The 24919-nt window shown below is 36.2% G+C and overlaps 1 protein-coding gene across 3 annotated transcripts in view; it reads right to left on the bottom strand.

Moving 5' to 3' along the window:
* SCAP (SREBP cleavage activating protein) overlaps positions 1-24919 on the bottom strand; it is an 83796-nt gene that overhangs the window by 44866 nt on the left and 14011 nt on the right. Inside the window, exon 1 of one of the 3 annotated variants that reach the window (XM_069842649.1) lies at positions 6379-6506. The exons of the other annotated variants lie outside the window; for them this stretch is intronic. The gene's annotated coding sequence lies outside the window, so the exon portion shown is untranslated. Of the gene's footprint in view, positions 1-6378; positions 6507-24919 lie in introns of those variants that run through there. 3 annotated transcript variants of the gene reach the window in all.

The raw sequence follows: 24919 nt of genomic DNA, 5'->3' as shown, positions 1-24919 counted from the left end.
TCTGATTGCAACCTTAGCTGCTTTTATCGATTAAAGCATCACCTATATTCGAAATGAAACTTAGTTCATTAGTTTTTTTTTTTACTTTTTCGTAATATCACAGTCTAGTATATACAGTCACGAAGCTTGAGTTTTGAGGGTGCTAGAAACAATAGACTGTGACGGTTCTATTTTGCATTGCCTGTAATGAGGCGATATTAGCGATCCTAGTGGTGAGCAACTATCTAATGTTTGCATATTTACTATGTATTGAGCTTCGCGACTGTATATACTAGACTGTGGTAATATTATCTCGCTCTAAAATTAGGCATAGTTCTACTAATCTAAAAATGTATTTGCAGGCGTTTCATTTTTCAAAAGAAAATCAATGAACTTATAATCATATTTATATGCATAAAATACTCTTTGTCCTTTGTGGCAGCTCACAAATGGTGAGAAGATTTCTAAACTAAATAATAATAATAATAATAATAATAATAATAATAATAATAATAATAATAATGTTTTATTTATTTTTTTATTTTATTAGGTTATTTTACGACGCTTTATCAACATCTAGTTTATTTAGCGTCTGAATGATATGAAGGTGATAATGCCGGTGAAATGAGTCCGGGGTCCAGCACCGAAAGTTACCCAGCATTTGCTCGTATCGGGTTGAGGGAAAACCCCGGAAAAAACCTCAACCAGGTAACTTGCCCCGACCGGTATTCGAACCCAAGCCAACTGGTTTCGCGGCCAGACGCGCTGACCGTTACTCTACAAGTGTGGACAATAATAATAATAATAATAATAATAATAATAATAATAATAATAATAATAATAATATGCTGGGTAACTTTAGGTGCCGGATCCCAGACTCATTTCACCGGCATTATCACCTTCATATCATTCAGACACTAAATAACCTAATGTTGATACAGCGTCGTAAAATAACCCAATAAAAAAATAAAAATAAAAATAATAATAATAATAATATTTAAACATCAGACTATATGTGTAGTGCTCGGGAAAAGTGACAAAGTCAGTTCCCACAAACCTTTTTTGATAATTTATTGACAACTTACGGAACATCTGTTCACTTGGAAAAAAATACATACAGTAGGTATTCCTCCCATTACAATAATTCATACAGAAAAAAAATCAAATCGACATACTTAAACCAGTGTAAGTTGTCAATAAATGATCAAAAAAGGTTTGTGAAAAGTGACTTGTGTCACTTTTCCCAAGCACTGCAGATATTAGGTTAAACAAAAACATAATTGTTTGCTTTTTCAAATTGATACCAAGTTTCACATTACCATGTTCTACAATAATTCTACATTATACTGTACACCTTAGGTCAGGGGCCACACGAAAGTTTAATGTGAGGAAAACAGGGATCGCATCATCGAAAAGGTTGGGACACAATGGGCTACAGCACATCTTTTCTGGAGGAAATGTAAAAGAATGTTCGGAAATGCTTTGCAACGCAGTATTTGTTTAGAGTGCGTTCTCAAGGACACAGTTATATGAAACATGTATACGCAGACTTGAATGTCTATGTACACGTACTCAGACATTACAAACAGCCCAACGCAATCTTTGCAAGAGAATTATTTCTTATTCTGCTATTTTTAATCTCGATTATCAATGCAGGAAACACAAATATATTTATCTTACTGTTATACTATCTTTGAGATAAGAATACGTACACAATAATTGTTTTCAAGATGTACGTTAGTTTCAGTTGTTGAATGAACGTTGTAGGTGTGAAGCCAAAGGATGTAGGCTAATGGAACTTTCTCTATTGTTATTGTTATCATTGTTATTATTGCTATCATCGTCATCGTTATTTCTTATTTACATTATTCTGGACGTTATTTATTAAACGTGATTTTAAACTCAAATTTAACAACAAATTTATAATTAAATTTTGAATGATAAAAATACTAGTCACACTCTAAAGAGGCGCTGGTTATTATTATTATTATTATTATTATTATTATTATTATTATTATTATTGCCTATAGTAATCCTTCTGCTAACCTCTTATTGGCTAATCACTGTTTAGTACTATACAGTAATAAAATAAAAATAAATTTTACTATTATTATTATTATTATTATTATTATTATTATTATTACTATTAGTACATCAGTTATTCATTGATTTCAAAAAGGCATATGACTCGGTTAAGAGGGAAGTATTATATGATATTCTTATTGAATTTGGTATTCCCAAGAAACTAGTTCGATTAATTAAAATGTGTCTCAGTGAAACGTACAGCAGAGTCCGTATAGGTCAGTTTCTATCTGATGCTTTTCCAATTCACTGCGGGCTAAAGCAGGGAGATGCACTATCACCTTTACTTTTTAACTTCGCTTTAGAATATGCCATTAGGAAAGTTCAGGATAACAGACAGGGTTTGGAATTGAATGGGTTACATCAGCTGCTTGTCTATGCGGATGACGTGAATATGTTAGGAGAAAATCCACAAACGATTAGGGAAAACACGGGAATTTTACTGGAAGCAAGTAAAGCGATCGGTTTTGAAGTAAATCCCGAAAAGACAAAGTATATGATTATGTCTCGTGACCAGAATATTGTACGAAATGGAAATATAAAAATTGGAGATTTATCCTTCGAAGGGGTGGAAAAATTCAAATACCTTGGAACAACAGTAACAAATATAAATGACACTCGGGAGGAAATTAAACGCAGAATAAATATGGGAAATGCGTGTTATTATTCGGTTGAGAAGCTTTTATCATCTAGTCTGCTGTCAAAAAATCTGAAAGTTAGAATATATAAAACAGTTATATTACCGGTTGTTCTGTACGGTTGTGAAACTTGGACTCTCACTCTGAGAGAGGAACATAGGTTAAGGGTTTTTGAGAATAAAGTGCTTAGGAAAATATTTGGGGCTAAGCGGGATGAAGTTACAGGAGAATGGAGAAAGTTACACAACGCAGAACTGCACGCATTGTATTCTTCACCTGACATAATTAGGAACATTAAATCCAGACGTTTGAGATGAGCAGGGCATGTAGCACGTATGGGCGAATCCAGAAATGCATATAGTGTGTTAGTTGGGAGACCGGAGGGAAAAAGACCTTTGGGGACGCTGAGACGTAGATGGGAGGATAATATTAAGATGGATTTGAGGGAGGTGGGATATGATGATAGAGACTGGATTAATCTTGCACAGGATAGGGACCGATGGCGGGCTTATGTGAGGGCGGCAATGAACCTTCGGGTTCCTTAGGGGCCATTTGTAAGTAAGTAAGTAATCCTTGTGCTAACCTCTTATTGGATAATCGCTGTTTAGTATTAAATATTAACAAAATAAAAATACATTTTATTATTATTATTATTATTATTATTATTATTATTATTATTATTATTATTATTATTATTATTATTATTATGGAGAAGGATGGAGAGTGCGAAATGGACAGACGGAATAAGAAACGAAGCTGTGTTGGAAAGAGTGGGTTAAGAAAGTAATAATGCTGAAACTGATCAGAAAGGGAAAAAGGAGTTGGCTGGGTCACTGGTTGAGAAAAAACTGCCTACTGAAGGATGCACTGGAAGGAATGATGAACGGGAGATGATAGATGACATTTAAGCTGCATCTACACGGTTCAATTTTCCATGCACGTACGCATGCAATCTGGGAAGAATATTCAAAGAATAAAGTTTGAAACGCGCGTTCAGTTAAGATACGCGAAGATTTTGTGTCTACATGGTATGCCGTTTTGAACTCATCTTCACTTGCATACATTGTTAGAATGCTTAAAGTTGAAAGAGAAGTTGAACCATGTATATCCACCATAAGATATATGGATCATATGCGGAGACTAAGAAGAAGGCAGAAAATAGGAAAGACTGAAGAATGCTGAGTTGTCAGTGAAAGACCTGCCCTGGGATTCTACACAATGAAATGTTATGTTTTTTATTTAACGACGCTCGCAACTGTAGAGGTTATATCAGCGTCGCCGGATGTGCCGGAATTTTGTCCCGCAGGAGTTCTTTTATATGCCAGTAAATCTACTGACATGAGCCTGTCGCATTTAAGCACACTTAAATGCCATCGATCTGGCCCGGGATCGAACCCGCAGTCTCGGGCATAGAAGGCCAGGGCTATATCAACTCGCCAACCAGGTCGACTACACAATGAATGAATGAATTATTATTATTATTATTATTATTATTATTATTATTATTATTATTATTATTATTATTCAAGGTCTTTAAAGGTGATTTAATCTGTGAATATTTTATGAAGAATGTGTACTTACGAAATGCATAAAGTCACAAATGTTTATACAAAGAAACAAGATTCTAATCTCCCCAGTCTTCAGATGCATTAAAACTGTCGAACGTTTATTGCACTAAATTAATTTCATCCATAAACTTAGAATCTGCACAACTGTAAAACACTTGTCATTAGTACAGATTAGTACAGAGCTATTATCATTTAATGTCCCAGAAAATAGCGGCCAGCCGGCCGGCCGCGCCCTGCGTGGTTTCTGCTGAGCGCGTAACCATTTCTCCGGCGCTTCTCCAATAAATAAATGTTCAATAATTTGGACTTACCAGGCTCACAGTCATTGCTGAAAACGGCCCCCCGTTTGCCGCCACACACAACTGACATATTCTGATAAACGAATGAACAACACTCTGAAGTTTCACATCATTGATAGCTTGGATTTCTTCTCGTATATAGTCTTTTAGTTCATCTATAGCAGGGCTGAGCATCGGGAGCGGAACCAGACTCTAAACGGGGACGCTTAATATTCATCCGTCATGGAATCAACGCTGTGCGGTGTTCGGCGGGGAAGAAAGGGGATGAAGAGAAATCATATGCTTCCCCGTGAGAGAGTAGAATCCGCTCTAGCTGCCCAGTCTTGATCTATTGAATGAGGATTTTCCCTATAAACCCTGCTTTTTAGTGTTCCCCATAAATAAAAGTCACAGGATGTTATATCTGGGTTCGTGGAGGCCACAAATTATTACGGATTAGCCTCGTACCGAAAAAAAAGCCTCAATTCCCTCATTGACAAGGCAGCTGTATGAGCAGTGGCGAAATCTTGTTGGAAATAAACTGAAAATCGTTCCGCATTAGAACACTACGTTTTCTGCTTGATTTTCGATCCTTCACTCAGCCTCTTTCTTGAAATCTTTTAGTGAGTCGTATAATTGTTTTGGTAGGAGGCGCAGGTCTGTTTGGAAACTTTATTCGAAATTTTCGTCTTGTTTTCGCACATGACCTTCTGTCTTTTATTTACGTATTGTATACTCGTATATGCACACGTTCACACAGTGGGAATTTGTTGCTAGACATTACCTAAATACACAATAATCACTAAACTTTATACACTAACGTTGTACACTTAAAGATTCGAGAGTTTCATAACACGAATCCTAAGCACACTGAATGCCATATGGTTACTGGAGCTCGATTGCGCGGGAGAAACGGTTAACGCGCGGCGGAAACCACGCCGCTCTTTTCTGGCACGTATGATGATAAATGATAACAGCTCTATATTACTATTGTTATTCTCATTGTCAATGATATTTTCGTATTATTATTGCACCCTTGTACCAACATATTATTGCCCAGTCGTCGTTAGCTATGAAATTAATATTAATAATGAATAAATTAATTAATAAAATGTATTATTATTATTATTATTATTATTATTATTATTTTTGTAAGTTTCGAATTTTTTTAGGAATTGCAATAGATAACTAATAATCTAATTTAAGTGCCTAACTTTTCGTAAAACTTAGAATGACGATGCGGTCAGCACGTGTATTTGTTTAGAGTTATTTCAGGGCAGTTTCGTTTCTTTCCTGATTTTCCAACCAATTTACCAATTTCAAGGCAACATCCTTTCACTTCAAAACAGAAAATTATATACATTGTATTTTTTTCTGGGTATAGCACTTAGAGATTTTGCCGTAAGAAACCTCTGTATAAAAACAATGAAGAAATAACTTAATCAGTGGCCACGTTTAGAAATTAGCAGGCTTTGACAACTTGTAAAACAAGAGAACATCAGGCTTCCATAATGATGTTCTCTTGTTTTACAAATTGTCAGAGCCTGCTAATTTCTAAACATGGCCACTGATCAGGTATTTCTTCATTGTTGTTATACATAGGTTTCCCATGTGTCCTATGCTCAGAAAACACACGGTATATTAGAAGGAGCTTTCTGTTCTGTTCAAAGCCCAATGATTTATTAAACGTTGGCATCTTCAGATTATCACACGCAAACTGAGATACAGAGTACTTTAAAATAACGGACTTTAGAATACGTTACAAACTCGAATGGTTTCTGCTGAAGCACCTACCAATGTACAACGCATCCATGGTAAATGTACACAACGTACCTGCAAGACATGGTGCCACTCATAACAAACATCCGGCCCATCAAACTGTCTCGCTGCTCAGTGGCACACTGATTCAACCCTCCACGCCACTCCTTCTCGGCAGTGCGCCCCTGTCACAATTATCTGTCTGTGACGTCACACTCCTCGAGGAATGTCTGATAGCGTGCATAACAACCTGAGATAAAAGTCCGAGTTTTCGCTTTCACTACTTATAAAAATGACATTTATGAATAACTGTCATTTTGTACCTCTTGTTCATCAAACGTAGGCTACTATTTCCAAAGCACCAATAAGTTAAGATTTCTACGACAGGTGTATGGATTAATTATAACACAGGATGCACCGTAAGTAATGTCATTAATTTCATGGGGTTATTCTTTGAGATATTTCAAACAAAAAAGTTTAATATAATTTTGCTCGCTTTCTGAATCCTTTTCGAACTAAAAATTGTTTTATATTAAACATTTCGTAGCGTGTTTTGGGAAAGCCATTGATTTAATTCCAAATATGCTCAGTCAGTTTAAGAGGGCAGTGTATTATGATAACAAATGATTGAAAGAATTCTAGTTTTGCATAAATTTAATCCAAACAAATGTAACTTTTCCATCTGCAAAGAAATTTTACAATATTACATTACAATAGACAGGCCTTTGTAGTATTAGTCTTTCTCAAATAATTCTATTCCTAGTCCACACCTGTGGAGTAACGGTTAGCACGTCTAGCCGCGAAACCAGGTGGCCCGGGTTCGATTCCCGGTCGGGGCAAGTTACCTGGATGAGGTTTTTTCCGAGGTTTTCCCTCAACCCAATATGAGCAAATTCTGGGTAACTTTCGGTGTTGGACCCCGGACTCATTTCACCGGCATTATCACCTTCATCTCATTCAGACGCTAAATAACCTTGATGTTGATAAAGCGTCGTAAAATAACCTACTAAAAACTCTATTCCTAATTTTTGGCACTTAGCACTTTTGTTATTTCAAGACCTCAATTGGAAACCATTACTTATTTCTCAGCTATCTTTAACTGCGTGTTGGTGCAACTTGTAATTTATATACGTCTCCTATAATGATTTACTACTGTTTACTAGAATTGTTACCTTGTTTTCAGAAACACAGATATAGAAAACTATATTTTACAAGAACTCAAACTTCTATTCTGTAATATTATATATAAGGTGTTTCAGAAACCAATATACAAATTCCGTATTTTTCTTATTTCTACATGTTCTTTTATTTCTTTCTTTTGTTTACTTCTCTCTGCATTTGTTTTTTGTATTTGTATTTTTGGTGGTGTGGTAGAGAAAACCTGATGGCCTTAAATAAATAAATAAAAAATTAAATTTAAAAAGCCGCCCTAAATAAGGGTTCGAATAGATAGACCTACTAATTAATTCATAAAGAATAATCATTAAAAACAATTATGTGACAATTTGAAAGGAAAAAAAAAAACATTAAGATAAATGATACGAAAACATAGGAAATAATTTACAATAAAAGTTTGTTGGGTACAAATGATTACTACTTATAGCTAAAGATGATTTTAACACATTAAATCCTATGGCATCAATCGTTGCATCAGAAATTTTAAATTGTTTAAGTTGATTTAAAGTTTCTCGTGGGATCGTGCCACGGGCACCGAACATGAGCCCAAAAACTGTCCAATGTGTGATGTGGTATTGTGCTCCGAGATGCTGACAACAAGGCTCATATATGACTTGTTTTTCACGACACACCTCTTGTGGCTGTTGCTCATGCATCTCGAAACGGATTGTGGGATCAAGAATGACACCCTTATCCTTCAGCACGTCTAGTAGAGCCATCAGAAGAGACGCAACCAACCTCCTCATAAACCTCATAGGAAGCATTCTGACGGATTGAAGCTGCGATGAGAGAACGAACCGTATTATGTCTGTTGATTCGGAGCAATTCTCCATGATGGCAGAAACCCAAGACGTGAGGAAGTGTTTCTTGCTCGTCGCATCTTCTGCAACGGGTTGAGTCAAGAGTTCTACCAGGGAGAGTACGTACAGGTATTGTATTACAGTTCATCTTAATGGCTTGCGTCCACTGACTGCTCGAAATAAACTGGAAGGGTAATTGCGGAAGTCAAGACAAATATGTTTGTTATAAAATATGGGATCCGCAACTCTGTTATCCAGCTACAGAGTAAAAATCTGGTAGGGAATACACTAGTTAGTCTATCAATAAAATTATTGTTGAAGTAATTTATTTGTGTATGATACTTCACTAAAAACAGTCATTTTCAAAAGCAGCCCTGGTATGCACTGCTTTATTGATCGTTTACGATAGTTGTGTGTGGCATCAGGTGGGAAACAAGTGACGATCAGAGCAAACAGTTGAAAGTCAGTGTTAAAAGTACTTTTTGCACGCTACCATATAATCAACTTTTAACACGCTTGCTAGCGTTAAAAGCTCTACTTATATCTACTGTCTAGAAAGGACTTCTTCGGAAAACGTGTACTTTGATGAAAATCTCAAAATCGAGTCACTACACCATCACAGTGTTTTGTCTTTACACTTCGAATTATGAAAACAACAATGTTGGAATGTGGTAGATGTAGCAATGAAGGAGAAATTATTGTAAGAATAGCAATATTTTGGTTTACAAGTTTAAAACGGAAAGATAACGAGATTTTTTTAAGTTTGCTATACCTATATACAGTAGATGGCAATAAAATAAATTGGGCTAGCACTTTAAAAAGAAACTGGATAAAATTCGCTGGGACAACTGTGGAGAGAAAATCACGAAAGAGAAAACGATGTTTTAACTATTATTAGACAAACGTGAAATGATGTATAAAAAGAACAAATGTTTAGTTACATGAATAACAAAACTTCGCTACAAAATTGCAGGAAAGTTAAAACTGTATGGAGTCAAGAAGCATTATAACAATATGCAACAGAAATGTTATTTTAGAATTGTTTTTCCATGGATAACCCCACCAATTGCACCTCTTTGGGCTAGCAACCCATTGAGCGTCATTTTTACATTGCTTTCAAGTCTCAACAAATTCTAGTTTGAGATCGTAACAGGCCACTTGGCCTAATACTTGTGATGATGATGATGATGATGATGATGATGATGATTTCCATGGATAAGGTTAGGAGTGTGGAAACTGAAAGGTTTTATGAGTAATATAAAAAAATGACATGTCTACTATGTGACAGAAAATATACAGCATATATATTAACAAGTGTTAATCCAGATTGAAGTGAACGCAGTTGTATAGCAAAGGAATAGCTACATTTTAGTAGTGAAACTGTACCAGCCAAAATATAAAGTATTAGAACTGAATAAATAATAATATAGGTGATCCTTAGAAACATGTTTTTGAAGAGTACGAGAAGAGCAAACGAGTAAATGTCAAATAAATTCTAAAATGTAGATGTATAGGGTATTTCAAAAGTCCGTGCAAACATTAAACCGCTATAAATATCATAATATTTGAGATAGGGGAAAAACAAAAACATCACAGTGTTGGGCAAACAATGGGGTTTACAAAACATTGGGAAGATGTTCGCCGTTCTCTTGTTCAACGTACAGCATTCTGTCTGCGACACCATGCACAGCATTTTGCAGATAATGTCTTGGAATATTGGCAATTTCTTGCGAAATGGCATCTTTCAGTTGCAGTAGGGTTGTTGGATGTGTCAGGAAAGCTCGTTCTTTAAAGTAACCTCACAATCAAAAGTCGGGCGGATTGAAATCTGGAGATCGTGGAGGCCACATTGTTGGAAAGTGCCTACTGATGACACGATCGCCAAACATCTGCGTAATTAATTGCTTTGCAGGAATAAAGATGTGGGGTGGAGCGCCATCTTGCATGAAGACAAGCCGGCGAATGAATTCCATCTTACTAACATGACCATCAGACGATACAGCAGAAGCCAGTCCAAGAGAGCACAAAACGGTTGCACTGTCACTTTCATTTCGCCACTGTTTCGCTGTGACACTACCTGTGAGATAGTTCCTACTACTGCTCTGGTTTCTACCATCTCCTGTCAGTTGTAGCAAACTGAAGGAGCACGATCCACCATCATAAAATGTCAACAAGAGATCGTTCACTGAGTCACCTCATGGCCAAGATTCAAGGTCTCGTGGTGACATGAAAGTTTGTGAGAGGGGATTTGCTGAATAAGATCAGAGAGGTTACTGATAATAACAGATAACAACGTTAAGGAAGATCAGTTTTCCAGCAGACCAGAACCAGTGTTAAAAATGATAAAAATGTAGAGGGGGAAATTTCTCGTTGACATACTATTTTGCATTATTTTTGTAACATTTATAACATATTCGGTTTATTGTTATAAAGTTTGTATTATTATTATTATTATTATTATTATTATTATTATTATTATTATTATTGCTAACATCAATTTTAGGCACTTGCCACTGTATTCTGAATTTCTGGTACCGTGATAACTCTGTCCTATCCTAACGGCTTACAGGTAACTAAATAGATACGTGACTAGTTAATTCACAAATCAATTACAAACTTGTATATTATGAAAACAATAATAGCAACAAACGTTTATGAAAATAACAAACATAATTATAATACTTATTTTGTCCCACAGTAGTTCTTTTACATGCCAGTAAATCTACTGACATGAGCTTGTCGCATTTAAGCATACTTAAATGCCATCGATCTGGGATCGAACCCGCAACCTCGAACACAGAAGGGCAGCACTATACCGACTACGCTACCGAGGCAGACTACGGGAACAATAATGAAATACGCTCGTCTCCTAGATCGATCTTTCTGTAAGTGTGATTTTATTGTATCTTTCGGGTTAAAGGATAAAGACTCAAAGGAATTATTACAATAGGTACCTATACAAAATTAAGGTACTTGGGACGTCAGGAGTATGACTAGAAGAGAAAGATGCTGAGGATAGATATTTGTAGAGGAGGAAAATTTCTTTGGGTGAAGGATAAATACTGCATTGTAGAAAAATCTTAATAACATCTATTATTATTATTATTATTATTATTATTATTATTATTATTATTATTATTATTATTATTAATAAGTGCAGGAAAAAATCATTCGGAACATAATTCAGACTGGAATCTAAAATTACTAAATTGAGATATTAGGCTATTCTCAAACCCATTGTTGACCGTGTTGTATTACTGACACTTCGGATTCTGGCATCAGGGGACGTGTCTGCTTAAACATTTCTTAATTACATATAAAAAACAGAAAAAGATAAAACCACAGTCTATTATATACAGTCGCGAAGCTTAATGTGTAGTAAAAATGCAAACATGGATAGTTGCCCACCACTAGGATCGCTACTATCGCCTCATCATCGCAGATCTCTCTCCTAGCAGCCGACAAAATATGTTACACTTTCGTTGTGTTCTTTTGGAAAAATTAACACTTTCCTTCCATTATTGAAATATTAAATGCATAAAGTTAATTTATTATTTTAATGAAGTATATTAAATTCCACCATAAACTCGAAGATACCTGCAAAAAATAGGTTAATATTATTTTTGTTTGTGCAAAACGAACTGAAATGTACTACAATCGCTTCACTCATTCAAGATTATAGCGATAATTAACTATGAAACCAATAAATATTAATTTGCATTTCCCTTTACAACAATAATAATGGAAATATGAATTAATGGATTAACTTACGTGTACCAGTACTTGTAGTGTAGGCTTACGTAGTTAACAAAGTGGGATGAGGTTAAGCAATAATAATCACGCCAGAATTGGAAATAAAACGTGATTAATAAATTTTATTGTAACAGACTTTTTCTACGTCTCTAGTAAAGTAACAAATAAAAATAACAACAAAATTAACAGCTATAATTAAAAACGTATCATTTGAAAAAAAAAAAGTAGGCCTAAGCAATAATAATCCCACCAGAATTGAAAATAAAACGTGATCAATAAATTTCATTAAGACAAACTTAATTTTTCTACGTTTCTAGTAAAATATTATTATTCCAATTATTGTATTTTAGCCATTAACATTTTCATTACAACCAATAACGAACATTTCACAAGTATCAATGTGAAATACGCAACGAGCTAGCACTCGATGGAAATACAATTCAGTCCAAAGTCGACAGTCTATTGTTTCTAGTTGCTAACCGCTTGGAGCGCTTTATCACGAGATTTGCAAAAAATCACCTCAAGCTTCGTGACTGTATATAGTAGACTGTGATAAAACTAAAAATAAAAGAAATAAAATATAATATAAGTTAAGTTTGAAGTATTTTTGACAGCAATTAAATCACAACATTTTTCCAAAAAGTCTGTTCAAAATATTTTCACCAAACTTTTTCCCCCCTCTTGTTTAAGGTAAATCATGAGTAAAAAATGGAACTTCGAAACTACTCACCCAATTCTTTTGAAATTGTTACCACACATTTTTTTTTAATTACAATAAAAAAACTGACAATTTTTAAATCCCTACACTACATATTTTCCAAGTTATAAAAAATTATATATTTCTTTCTAATTACGTCACAAAAAATATCCCCCGGTCTTATAATTTTTTTTGTACTGTGTTATTTTTTATGATGGGTGCAGTTGCATATTACGCTGATGTAACCTCTGCAGTTGCAAGCGTCGTTAAATAAACCATAATTTTTTTTGTTATGCTAAAAATGTTATGTTTTATTTAACGACGCTCGCAACTGCAGAGGTTATATCAGCGTCGCCGGATGTGCCGGAATTTTGTCCCGGAGGAGTTCTTTTACATGCCAGTAAATCTACTGACATGAGCCTGTCACATTTAAGCACACTTAAATGCCATCGACCTGGCCCGGGATCGAACCCGCAATCTTGGGCATAGAAGGCCAGCGCTATACCAACTTGCCAACCAGGTCGACTAATTTTTTTTTTTTGTTCTCATGAGTATTTTATACACATTTAATTCAAGATAATATATTTTTATCAATAAACACATATTTAGAATAAATATCATTAATAATTTTTAATTAAAGATAGTTTATTTTTATCAATTAACTAGAAGCAGGGTACAGATGCCTATAGGAGCAGCTGCACTACCAAAGTCTTTAGCAGTGTAATACCATAGTCTACTATATATATATATATATATATATATATATATATATATATATATATATATATATACATATATATACATATATATACATATATACTAGACTGTGGTAATACCAGATAGACCTCGAATAATATTGTGTGGAGGCGTTTTTCCTATTTCTCGTTGGGGTTGGCTGTACCATACAAACTTGTTTTCTTCAAGATATACGTCATTTGTTTGAGAAGTCAGGTCTGGTCCCACGATCTCGGGTTCAACATGATCCCGTCTTGAAGAACAGACGTTAATAATGGGTCCTATACATGAATTTATTCCTCGCATTCCCCGATTATACGATCCAATACATAAATGTTTTCCCTCCTCTCTTTTTGTATTTGTATTTGTCATTTTATTTCTTTTTCTCGTTTACTTCTTCTGTCTACATTTGTTTTCTGCATATTTGTTTTCTTGGTGGTGTGGTAAAAAAGGTCTGATGGCCTTAACTCTACCAAATTAAATAAATCCATCACAGAGTACACAGTGCGAAACTCAAAAAATCTTTCCTACAACAATAAACACTAATTGGGATATCCCGATTTTTTTAAGATCGGGTCAAAAATCCTGATAGAACTGATATTTAACTCTTGCAGGAAATTTCGGTGAAGTCCGGAGGGCCTAATTAGCCAAATCCTCTCTCCTTACCTCCACGCTGAGGCCCCTGAGATCTTTTAAGATACGAAAGAGAGAGTAGTGTGCGGAAAGCAACGGGAAGCTACCGCATTTACCTTTCCCAAGAAAACCTGGACATTACGATGAAGTGAAGTGACTAGAAGCATTTGTAATTGGATATGGAGAAGAATGGAGCGTGTAAAATGGACAGACAGAATAAGAAACGAAGCTGTGTTGAAAAGGGTGGATGAAGAAAGAATGATGCTGAAACTGTTCAGGAAGAAAATAAGGAATTGAGAAGAAACTGTCTGCTGAAGGATGCACTGGAAGGAATGGTGAACGGGAGAAGAGTTCGGGACAGAAGAAGATAGCAGATGATAGACGGCATTAAGATATGTGGATCATATGCAGAGACGAGGAGGAAGGCAGAAAATAGAGAAAAAATGGAGAATGCTGGGTTTGTAGTGAAAGACCTGCCCTTGAGCAGAACACTATGAATAAATGAATGAAGCATGCAACAATTTCCACAAAGGAAATGTCTGTCTGTCTGTCTGTCTGTCTGTCTGTCTGTCTGTCTGTCTGTCTATCTATCTATCTATCTATCTATCTATCTATCTATCTATCTATCTATCTATCTATCTATCTATCTATCTATCTATCTATCTATCTATCTATCTATCTATCTATCTATCTATCTATCTATCTATCTATCTATCTATCTATCTATCTATCTATCTATCTATCTATCTATCTATCTCTATCTGTGTTTATCACTAATTTACGGAAACACGCACCTTGTATCGACGTTTTGCTTTTATTTCAATAATAAGGGGCAATGCAATGACAAAAAAACAACAGCTATTTTAAAACGTTGTCCTTTGTTCTTTCCGTGATTACGTAAGCACAATATATCGCTAGACCTGTACATAATTCCACAAGAATTCCATTTACAAAAATGATGGAAATATAGCAACGTGGTGATTTCTCTATCTACATTGAACGTACAAGAAATTTAAGGACGAAATAATTATAAGAGACGCATAACAAAATAAATACAGGCGGATGAATGGAAGTGGAGGAGTCTTAGAAGTGTATATTGGAGTATAAAAGACTTCCTCTTGCGACACAAAGCCAGTTTGACATTGCGTTAATTCAATGACAGACGGTTCAACAAGCAGGTCCAGGCGGGTTTTCTGGTTCAAATCATGTGTTCTTACATGTATCGGACCCTGAACTGAAATATATAGGCCTATAACAAAGAGGGAACTTCAAGAAATCCCTATGATTATACTGGCACCAAAAAGTATTGGCACACTCAATATTTTCCCCATAAGATATGTATGTATGTATGTAATGCTCAACCAGATTGATTCAACATCATTTGGTTTCTGGCAGACAAATACAAAGTCCCCATAGAGGATTTTAAATTTACAAGTTTTTTACAAACATTTAAATGTTCCCAATTCAAAATACAATTTTCCTCATTACAAATGACTAGACTTCGTTGAATTGCCACACGCACCATGCAATCAGGTTGCCGATGTACGATAGTATAGAGGAGGTGGGCGACCTCCCGGTCTCGTAGTATAAGCAGTTCATGTTAAGAGTTGTGACCGGTCCAAATAGATAGAGCAGCTAGAGCTAATGTATACCTATGTAAGCACTTGTTTTTGCATTACTGTGGTTGGAATAGTCAAAGCTTAACATTTGTTCAGTGCATACAAGAATTCAATCAAACATACTACAATGAGAGTGTTGCTGTTCCAAACAATTGCCCCTGGAATACCCTTACCCCCGCAGCCAGTCTTGACCCATTGGGGAACGTGGTTGGATGCTGTTAATTATTATTATTCAGAACAATACGGCAAAATAATGGAGGTAATTGATGCACTGGATAGCACAGACAGTTCCGCTGTTGCAGCTGTAAAATCATTGCCTTCTGAACAGCTATTGGAAGATATTCTGTTCATTGATTCTGATTTTAAAATCTGTCAAAAAGCATCACCCTGTTAGAATCGTCTAAACTACAACTCTCAGAAGCCCTTAATATAGTGGATAAAGTATCACAAACCGTTATCCAAAATAAAAATTCACTAATTTCAGAAAAAGTGAAACGTAAGTTGAGAAACATTATTGCTAAAAATTCTGCCTATTCACAACTTCGTATTATAAATTATGTACTATCAGGTCACGACAAGACGTCTGAAGTTGGTGTACTAAAAAGCAGTGACTTCCGTTCTTCAAATATGCACCTATAACATCGTGTGATGTCGAATGTACATTTTTCCAATATAAAAACTGTTTAAGTGACCATCGGAGGAGGTTACTTTGCAGTCGCTCAAAATGTACGTAACTCTTTACTGCAATGCACATATTCAAGGATGATGTGAGTATATTGCATTAAATTTTGAGAGTTAATATATCTCACTATACAATAATTGTGTATTTACATGTTTAGACATTTCCTACTTCAATGATCATTCATTATATTTCTTCAATGCAGGATACAGGTTTTATTGTAACCGCAGTATACTGCTCAGTGTTTACATCACAGGCCATCCGTTGCACGGCCCCTTCTCATACAGTCTATACCGCGTGCGCAGTAAACCTTACGATTCTCGTGGCGATTCCACGAAGTCTACAAATGACATACTGAGGTGATGGTAAAATACCCAGTTTATATAAATACTCCGCCAGGCAGTCGTGTCCTGTGGCAATCCTTATGGCAGCTACAATCTCTTTACGGAGGCGATCAGGGAGTATCTTTGACTTGTCAACAAGATCAGCCCATTTTTTGCCATCACCCTTTATTTGAAGATCTGAGAGAAACTCATTCTTAAATGAGCGGTTAACTAATCGTTTCAAGTTGTGATACGAAAGTTGGGAGCTCGTCCGTAACAATATTTCAGTCCCCTTTTTGCTAGGGAGTTCGCAATCTCATTCACTGAAATACCAACATGCGAAGGTATCCAGTAGAGGACGACGACGACTTCTAACGCTTTGAGTGAGACAAGGGATTTTCTGATCTCGACAAATCTTGATGTTACAGCATGAGGGAGAGATACCACTGCTAAAATGGCAGATTGAGAGTCACAGAGGATGACAACAAGACTGTGGCAAGTCGGTCTTCCAAGCAATTGCTGTAAGGCAAGGTTTATGGCTTCCAATTCGCCATGGAAGTGCGACTGATAATGCCCTAGCGACTTATGGAAGCTAAAGACTTTACTGTATATTACAGGCCCATAAGATATTATATAAAAGACAAGTTTAAGAAAATAATATGTTTATTCCTTAATATAATCTAAAAATGAAAATCTTTCACTGAAATTACAATAACACAAAATAATTATTTACAAAAGAAAATTGGGTTTGAATAATTTCAAGGGAAAAATTGTTCCGGGGCCGGGTATAGATCCCGTGACCTCTGGTTGAACGTACCAGCGCTCTGCCAACTGAGCTACCCGGGAACTCCACCCGACACCGTCTCAACTTTTCCGTTTATATCCACACAACTCGCGTGGGCTGACGAAACGCCAGAGACCCACATCGAGTGCACACAAACTCTGTGTGACTTGGAATTGTGGTTTTCTGTTAACGTACACAGTGACGTATATATTATATCTTTACCTGAAAGACTAGATTTGCATAAAATTGGGTTTGTCTACTACTTTTTTGTCCACAATTTGTTTCGTCCATTACCAGTACCTTTCGTTCAATCGAAAAGTATTGGGAATAAATTTGAATAAGGAACAAAAAAAAGTTTCCTTCCCAGGCAGGATTCGAACCACGAAAGTCTTAGTTACCAGTCTATCATGCTCTGGAGTGAACAAGGCTCTGAAATCAGCTACAAGGGTCGGTCCGGTTTTTTTTTTCTTTTGCCACACTGTGCATCATCCACATACAGTATATACATTTAAATAAATTACATTTTCACCAAATGAAATATGTCTCACGTCACTTTTTTTGTCATAGTGGACGAAATAGTCAGTGGATGAAAACATAATGGACGAAGCATGAAAATGGACTAACTAGTCAGTGGACAGAACTTAATGAACGAATCATGAAATGGATGTGTCAGTCAGTGGCGGCTCCTGCATATTTCTTAAGAGGAGGAAAGAAGTTAACAGCGCAAAATGACACCTTCTTGAGAGAAACATGCTACAAATAAGCCTACATGCATACATGTAACACCAGATAGTGTTAGAGTTGGCCTTCCCTTTTGTATAGAAATAATCTGTTCTTGTAAACTGAGTTTCCTCAATTGTCCAAAATATAATAATGTTTTCACTTCCATTCATTGTTGGATAATTGCACAAATTAACAATTACAAGGAAATTCACAAACTCGCACCATTTTTCGCGCACACTACAGCATCACACGTGTTGGAAGAGACCAGCTACTAACTCGTAACCGGAACCGTTTTACGGAAGTGGGAATGAGAAATAATCTGTTAGGAAAGCGAGAACACTGCACCCACCCACGTGGTCTGTGTTACCACATGTACATTTTACAAGTTCAGTATCACATGCTTTTGAAGAATATCAGTTCTTGTAAAGTCATACTACCATTATTGTTCAAAGCTGCCGGTGGCCGATTAATTTTTTTATGTTAAAATAATGTATTTTGGAGTACTTTCAATTTCAAATATATTTGTACAAAACTGACAACTTGGCTGTTGTCCTGTCTAGTAGACAATGAATGGAAGTGAATTTCAGGGGCCAAAAAGATCTGCGATGCTAACGTAGAACTACTTCCTCTTTGTTTTATATAAATCTAACTTCAACTTTCAGATATCCTCGAAAGTTTCAAACCATGAGTAGTAGCTTATATAAAGTGCAGTGAATAATATATTTTGTTTCGTAATTAAAAAAAAAAAAAGTTTACATGGTGTCTTTCATAGCGTTGCGTTAAAACTGTTTTTGTTGTGTCTCCTCCTAGATGTGTTATATTCTGGTTGAATGCAGCATCGTTAGATGGCAGCGGTAGCGAGCTTGCTGCACGACCAGTCGGTTTCTATATTTCCCGCCCATGCGCTGATTCAGAGGAGGATCTCCTCCCTCTCCGTTCATTTACTTGCTTTAAAACTCTGCTTCTGTCTCTCGCCGCTAGCGCGGTGTTGTCTATGTGTATTAAATGCAGTAAAGGAGGAATGGATTGGCTTTCCTCCACACAAACAATCTCGCATCTTTCTCACAGTTCTCTAGCAGCACATGAGTGCGCGTCGTTTAAAACTCGATCAACCGAGGTTTTCTTATAGCTGTGAACTTAAAAATTATCGAATCTTTCTCGAATTTCAAGGCATATATTTCATTTGGTATTTACTTTCAAAAGAAGAAAATTGTGAGGAGGACGTTCCTCCCTTCCCTCCCCCCGAGAAATCGCCACTGGTGTCAGTGCACAAAAAAGTGGACGAAACGTAGTGGATCAAAGGCCCTATAATGCAACAACGTTCACACGACAAAAATAAAGTGACAAGGAAAGAAAGAACAAGAAAATACGTCAATGTTATCACTAACTTGGTTTGTGTATTGAGATATCGAGACAAGGGATCATTGTGGAGTTTCATAAAGCGTCGTAAAATAAACTAATAAAAAACTGGCTTACGAAACCGACCAGATTCATCACGATGTCCGATGAGACTCGCTGTACCTGACGCAGAAACAAAGACATTTATTTCTGGACTTGAGGCTTTCCTGGCGTTGGATATGGAATAATTCTTTTCGGGTTCTCAACCAGGTAAGTTGGAAGTTGCTTCCAAGATTTCGATGACTAGCTCTGCCATCTTCTTCAGGGATTGAAATCTCGTTGAACCATTCTTAGGCCGGTATATAAGCGGTCAGTAGAGCTTCCCGCTACAGATCAATCAGGAGCTAGTTCCTAGCCCCACCACCTGCCGCGTTCTGGTTGGTAAGGCCTAGGAACTGGCTCCTAATTGCTCCGCAACAGGAAGCCATTCTGACTGCTTATATACCGGCTAAACAGTCCCACGACACTTCAATCCCCGAAGAAGATGGCAGAGCTAGTCATCGAAAGCTTGGAAGCAACTATCCAACTCACCTGGCTGAGAACCCGAGAATTATTCCAAAGACATTTCTACGTAACCCTTCTTAAACCCTACTGGAGTGGTTCTCAAACTTCAACAGCCTACTCCTACCTTGTGACATCTTGGAAAATTCGGTGTCCTTCCCCTCATGGCTAAACCTTTTTTTTTTTTTTTTTACTTCTTTAAATACGTAGGATAAAAATATACCTGCAGCATTTTAATACTATGTGTTTAAGAAGAAAACGCAAACAGATGAAGAGAGAAAGAATGGTTTACACATGTTAATAAGTTAAATATTTTACTTGGAATGACATCAGCGGCAATAGGCCTACATAAAAACGTTTATAACAATATACATTTTAACACAAAAATAAATCGACGTTGAAAGTAGTGATGCGTTCGATCGCTCTCTCTCTCTCTCTGTGAGTATTATAAAGAAGAAATGTCAGCGATAAAGAAAAATTATCATAACTGCTATAAAAATAAATAAAACAAATATCGAAATGGATGGCATAGCTTATCTTCAACAAGTTCTATGATAGTCGTTTTCAAATGTAACAAAGCACATCTCAAATCCAGAACAAGCCGGCAATAGTTTTTGGATTTTAAACACATAATAATAATAATAATAATAATAATAATAATAATAATAATAATAATAATAATAATAATAATAATAATACGAACGAACACAAACTGAGAATAACCTAGGAGCCTGAAATTTTACCTCCTTCTGGCACATTCCTCGTAGGTCTCAAAATAAAACACAGAACAGAATAATTTGCTTCCAAGTTACAATGTTATAATTTGAAATGTTTTAGTTCCCAGGATTTTATTGTGTTGGCTTCAGCGTGGTAATTTCAGTCGGTCAATGCAGAATACTGGCAAAGCTTCCACAAGATATTGCCAACGTGGGAAAGTTATTGTACGATTATGAGAGCCTCAACTCCACGTGGAGCAAACTACGTCTATGGAAGAAAAGAACTATTTGGCCTTCAGCCAAAAACGCTAGCATCGAGATTACACATACTACTGCAAACATCAGACAGCAAGAAGGTGCATGAAAACGGATTTTTCTTATTTACTTCTTTTGGCCTCAAATTTTACATTTCTCGGAAATTCGTATTCTGAAAATTGAAAAGACGCAGAGGAAATTCCAACTATATCAAAGCACAAACTATATAACAATGAAAGTTTAAGGATAATTGAGTAGTAACACGTACCACCACCAGCCAGCCCAAATTTCCTTCTCCAGAATAATATTTGAAAACGCATAACTACCTTCAAAATGTAAGTAAAATTATCGGTAATATATACAGAAGTTATTACTTGTTAAGCTTGTCAAAGAATTTCATTGTTGAGACGGTTTATTACGGTTGGTCCAATAACACCAACACAAAAACAGTAAAACCTCGTTTTGAAGTTCCCATTTTTAAGGAATAATTTCAAAAGTGCTGGCTCATCTACCATAAAAACAATGTAAATGACACCAGGTAAGCCTGTACACATCTACATCCACAGGCAAATCTCCTCGTGTATGGGAGAAAAGCATAAAGATTGTCGGCCTTGAGGTAAGTCTCCAGAGTTCTGCAGCTGCTTTAATTTTTTCGACTGTAGTCGAGATTCCGACATTGTTTCATTTTAATCAGTTCTCTGTATCAATATGGCGGCAAGATATAAAAGTACAGATTTCAGAAACTATTTCCATGCATTTATACTAAAATCTATGGAAGTGTAAGCTATAACTCATTTTCATGCTTGTAGTAAATTAATAGCAAAGCACATATTCTTGCATATCATTAAATTATAGATTATAATAGCAAAACTACAGAGACGCTATTTAAAAATGGCGCTAAGGAATGACGAACAAATGAATGTAGAACTATGAAGAAATGTGATCGCATTTCTCCACGACATTTTCGTGAACTATGGGTCTATGAAGAAAAGTCTTGGGCGTGGATGGACAATCATCCAGCTCAGACTACCTCCCTGAGGTAAGTCTGTACGGGTAAGCCTCCGATAAGTCTCTGCACGATATGTGGTTCTTTTAGGAATACAAATGATCGGATTTGCGACTTCACAATCTGTTTTAGCAAAATATGAAGAAGAGGGCTAGAAATTCTTCTACAGCGACATCAAAAACTTTTTCCTCGCATTTTTATTGTACCTTGTTTTTTAACTATACCATGCAGGCTTTGTTCAATGGTACAATCAGGACATTGTTAAAAATTCAAGGAAAAAGTTTTTTTATGTCACTTTATCTATGTACAGGAGTTGCAAAAAAAAAACCGGACCGACCCTTGTAGCTGATTTCAGAGACTTGTTCACTCCAGAGTACGATAGACTGGTAACTAAGACTTTCGTGGTTCGAATCCTGCCTGGGAAGGAAACTTTTTTTGGTTCCTTATTCAAATTTATTCCCAATACTTTTCGATTGCAGCGATATTTTACTACTTAATTAACTTATTATTCCTAGAACATTAATTTTACCAGCAATCGAAAAGTATTGGGAATAAATTTGAATAAGGAACAAAAAAGTTTTCTTCCCAGGCAGGATTCGAACCACGAAAGTCTTAGTTACCAGTCTATCGTGCTCTGGAGTGAACAAGGCTCTGAAATCTGCTACAAGGGTCGGTCCGGTTTTTTTTTTTGCCACTACTGTACAGTAAAATCCCTCGTATCCGACACCCAAATAACCGGCAATATCAAAACAACGGCACTTTTGGCTAGGCCAAAAAAGAAAACAGTCATTCACGCGAAAGGGAATACTCGAAGATGTGAGTGGTTTTCAGGGATCGCACATGCCGCATATCGTGTTTATTCTTTACACTGTTCACGCGTAAAAACATAGACAAAAAAACCGTTATGTCCCTGAGTATATCGGATACATCAGTAAGCTGTCACTTGGACCTTCCTAACAATGCGCAGAGACAATATCCTTAAATTTATCACTTGAACTCGCCCATGTCGAAGGAATATTGGATTGAGTCTAAATAGAAAAGTGTAAAAATTTCTCTTCCTACAGCGTGCAAAACTTTCATAACACTGCCATTTTCGCTAGAGTCATCACTACTGTCTAATTATTTTTCAAGGTCTGTAAATTCATTTCTTGCTTCAATAACACCTTCCTCTTCATCATACTAACAACCATTTCTTCTTCATTACCACTATCACCATAATTTATTACTTCTACTAAAATTTGCACCATTTTCCTATCGTTAGAGTCATCAGGAGTACATACTGTCTCTCTGCTTTTGACTCATTTTCAGTCTTACGTATTTGAGAAAAGTATTGTTGTAGCAAGAACCATCCAATCAGTAACAGTATGATCAATAAGAACTATTATGTAATTATAAAGACACTACGTAACAATAAAGGTCGCGTGAACTCTCACAGCAAGGCTGTTCACACTTATGTAACAATGACTAAACACAAGCACAGTTAGTCCAAAGCAGGAGTGCTGTCACTTTGATGTGTTCATTCCGAATAATTGATTGAAACGTAAATGGTACGGTATATCAGAACAAGGAACTTGCAGTTTTTCTTGAATTTGTGAAGAAAAGATATTGGTGCGTCTTTGAGATGCTTCTCATTCACTGTAGGATTAATAATAATAATAATAATAATAATAATAATAATAATAATCATCATCATCATAATTAATCTTGCTCAGGATAGGGACCAATGGCGGGCTAATGTGAGAGCGGCAATGAACCTCCGGGTTCCTTAAAAGCCAGTAAGTAAGTAAGTAAGTAATAATAATACTTACTGGCTTTTAAGGAACCCGGAGGTTCATTGCCGCCCTCACATAAGCCCACCATCGGTCCCTATCCTGAGCAAGATTAATCCAATCTCTATCATATCCCACCTCCCTCAAATCCATTTTAATATTATCTTCCCATCTACGTCTTGGCCTCCCCAAAGGTCTTTTTCCCTCCGACCTCCCAACTAACACTCTATATGCATTTCTGGATTCCCCCATACGTGCTACATGCCCTGCCCAACACTCAATTTGGATTTAGATCTTCACATTGTTGCCCGCAGCAGCTACATCGAGTAGTGGACACTATCTTGGACACTTTTGAAGAAAAATCTGTTTGTCTTGGTCTGTTTTTAGATACCGAAAAAGCATTCAACAAAGTGTGGCATGAGGGACTCTTGTTTAAATTAAAACTAATAGTTTCAGACACATTATTTAGAATACTACAGTCCTATCTCTGCAACAGAACATTTTCAGTGAAGTATGAAAATGCAGTATCCCAGGTCAGAAGTATTCAAGCAGGTGTACCTCAGGGTAGTGTACTTGGACCTTACCTTTATTTGATTTATGTGTTTGATTTCCCCAGAGGCACCAGTTTAACAACAACTCAGTTTGCAGATGATGTTGCTGTTCTGTGCAAAAATTCAAGTGAAATGGTAGCTAATAAATTGCAGCAGTTTTTACATTTAGTGGATGTATGGTGTGAAAAATGGAAAGTTAAACTGAACCCTAGCAAATCCAATGTTATTCAATTCACCTATAAAAGAAAAACTGAAAATCAATCCATCACTCTACAAGGTGAAGAAGTATCACATGCTGAGTCAGTGCGGTACCTAGGTCTGTACTTGGACAGAAAATTCACTTGAAATACACATATAAGCAGCCTAGTGAAAAGACTCCCACATAAATTAAATCAAGTTAAACATCTGTTCAAGATTTCATCACCTTTGTCGCTTCACTTGAAAATACATATATTTCTCATTGATCAGACCTACATGGATGTATGGCTGTGGTATATG

Source organism: Periplaneta americana, chromosome 12, assembly GCF_040183065.1.
Source record: "Periplaneta americana isolate PAMFEO1 chromosome 12, P.americana_PAMFEO1_priV1, whole genome shotgun sequence".
NCBI classification, from domain to species: Eukaryota; Metazoa; Arthropoda; class Insecta; order Blattodea; family Blattidae; genus Periplaneta; species Periplaneta americana.
This window is presented reverse-complemented; position numbering and strand designations above follow the sequence as displayed.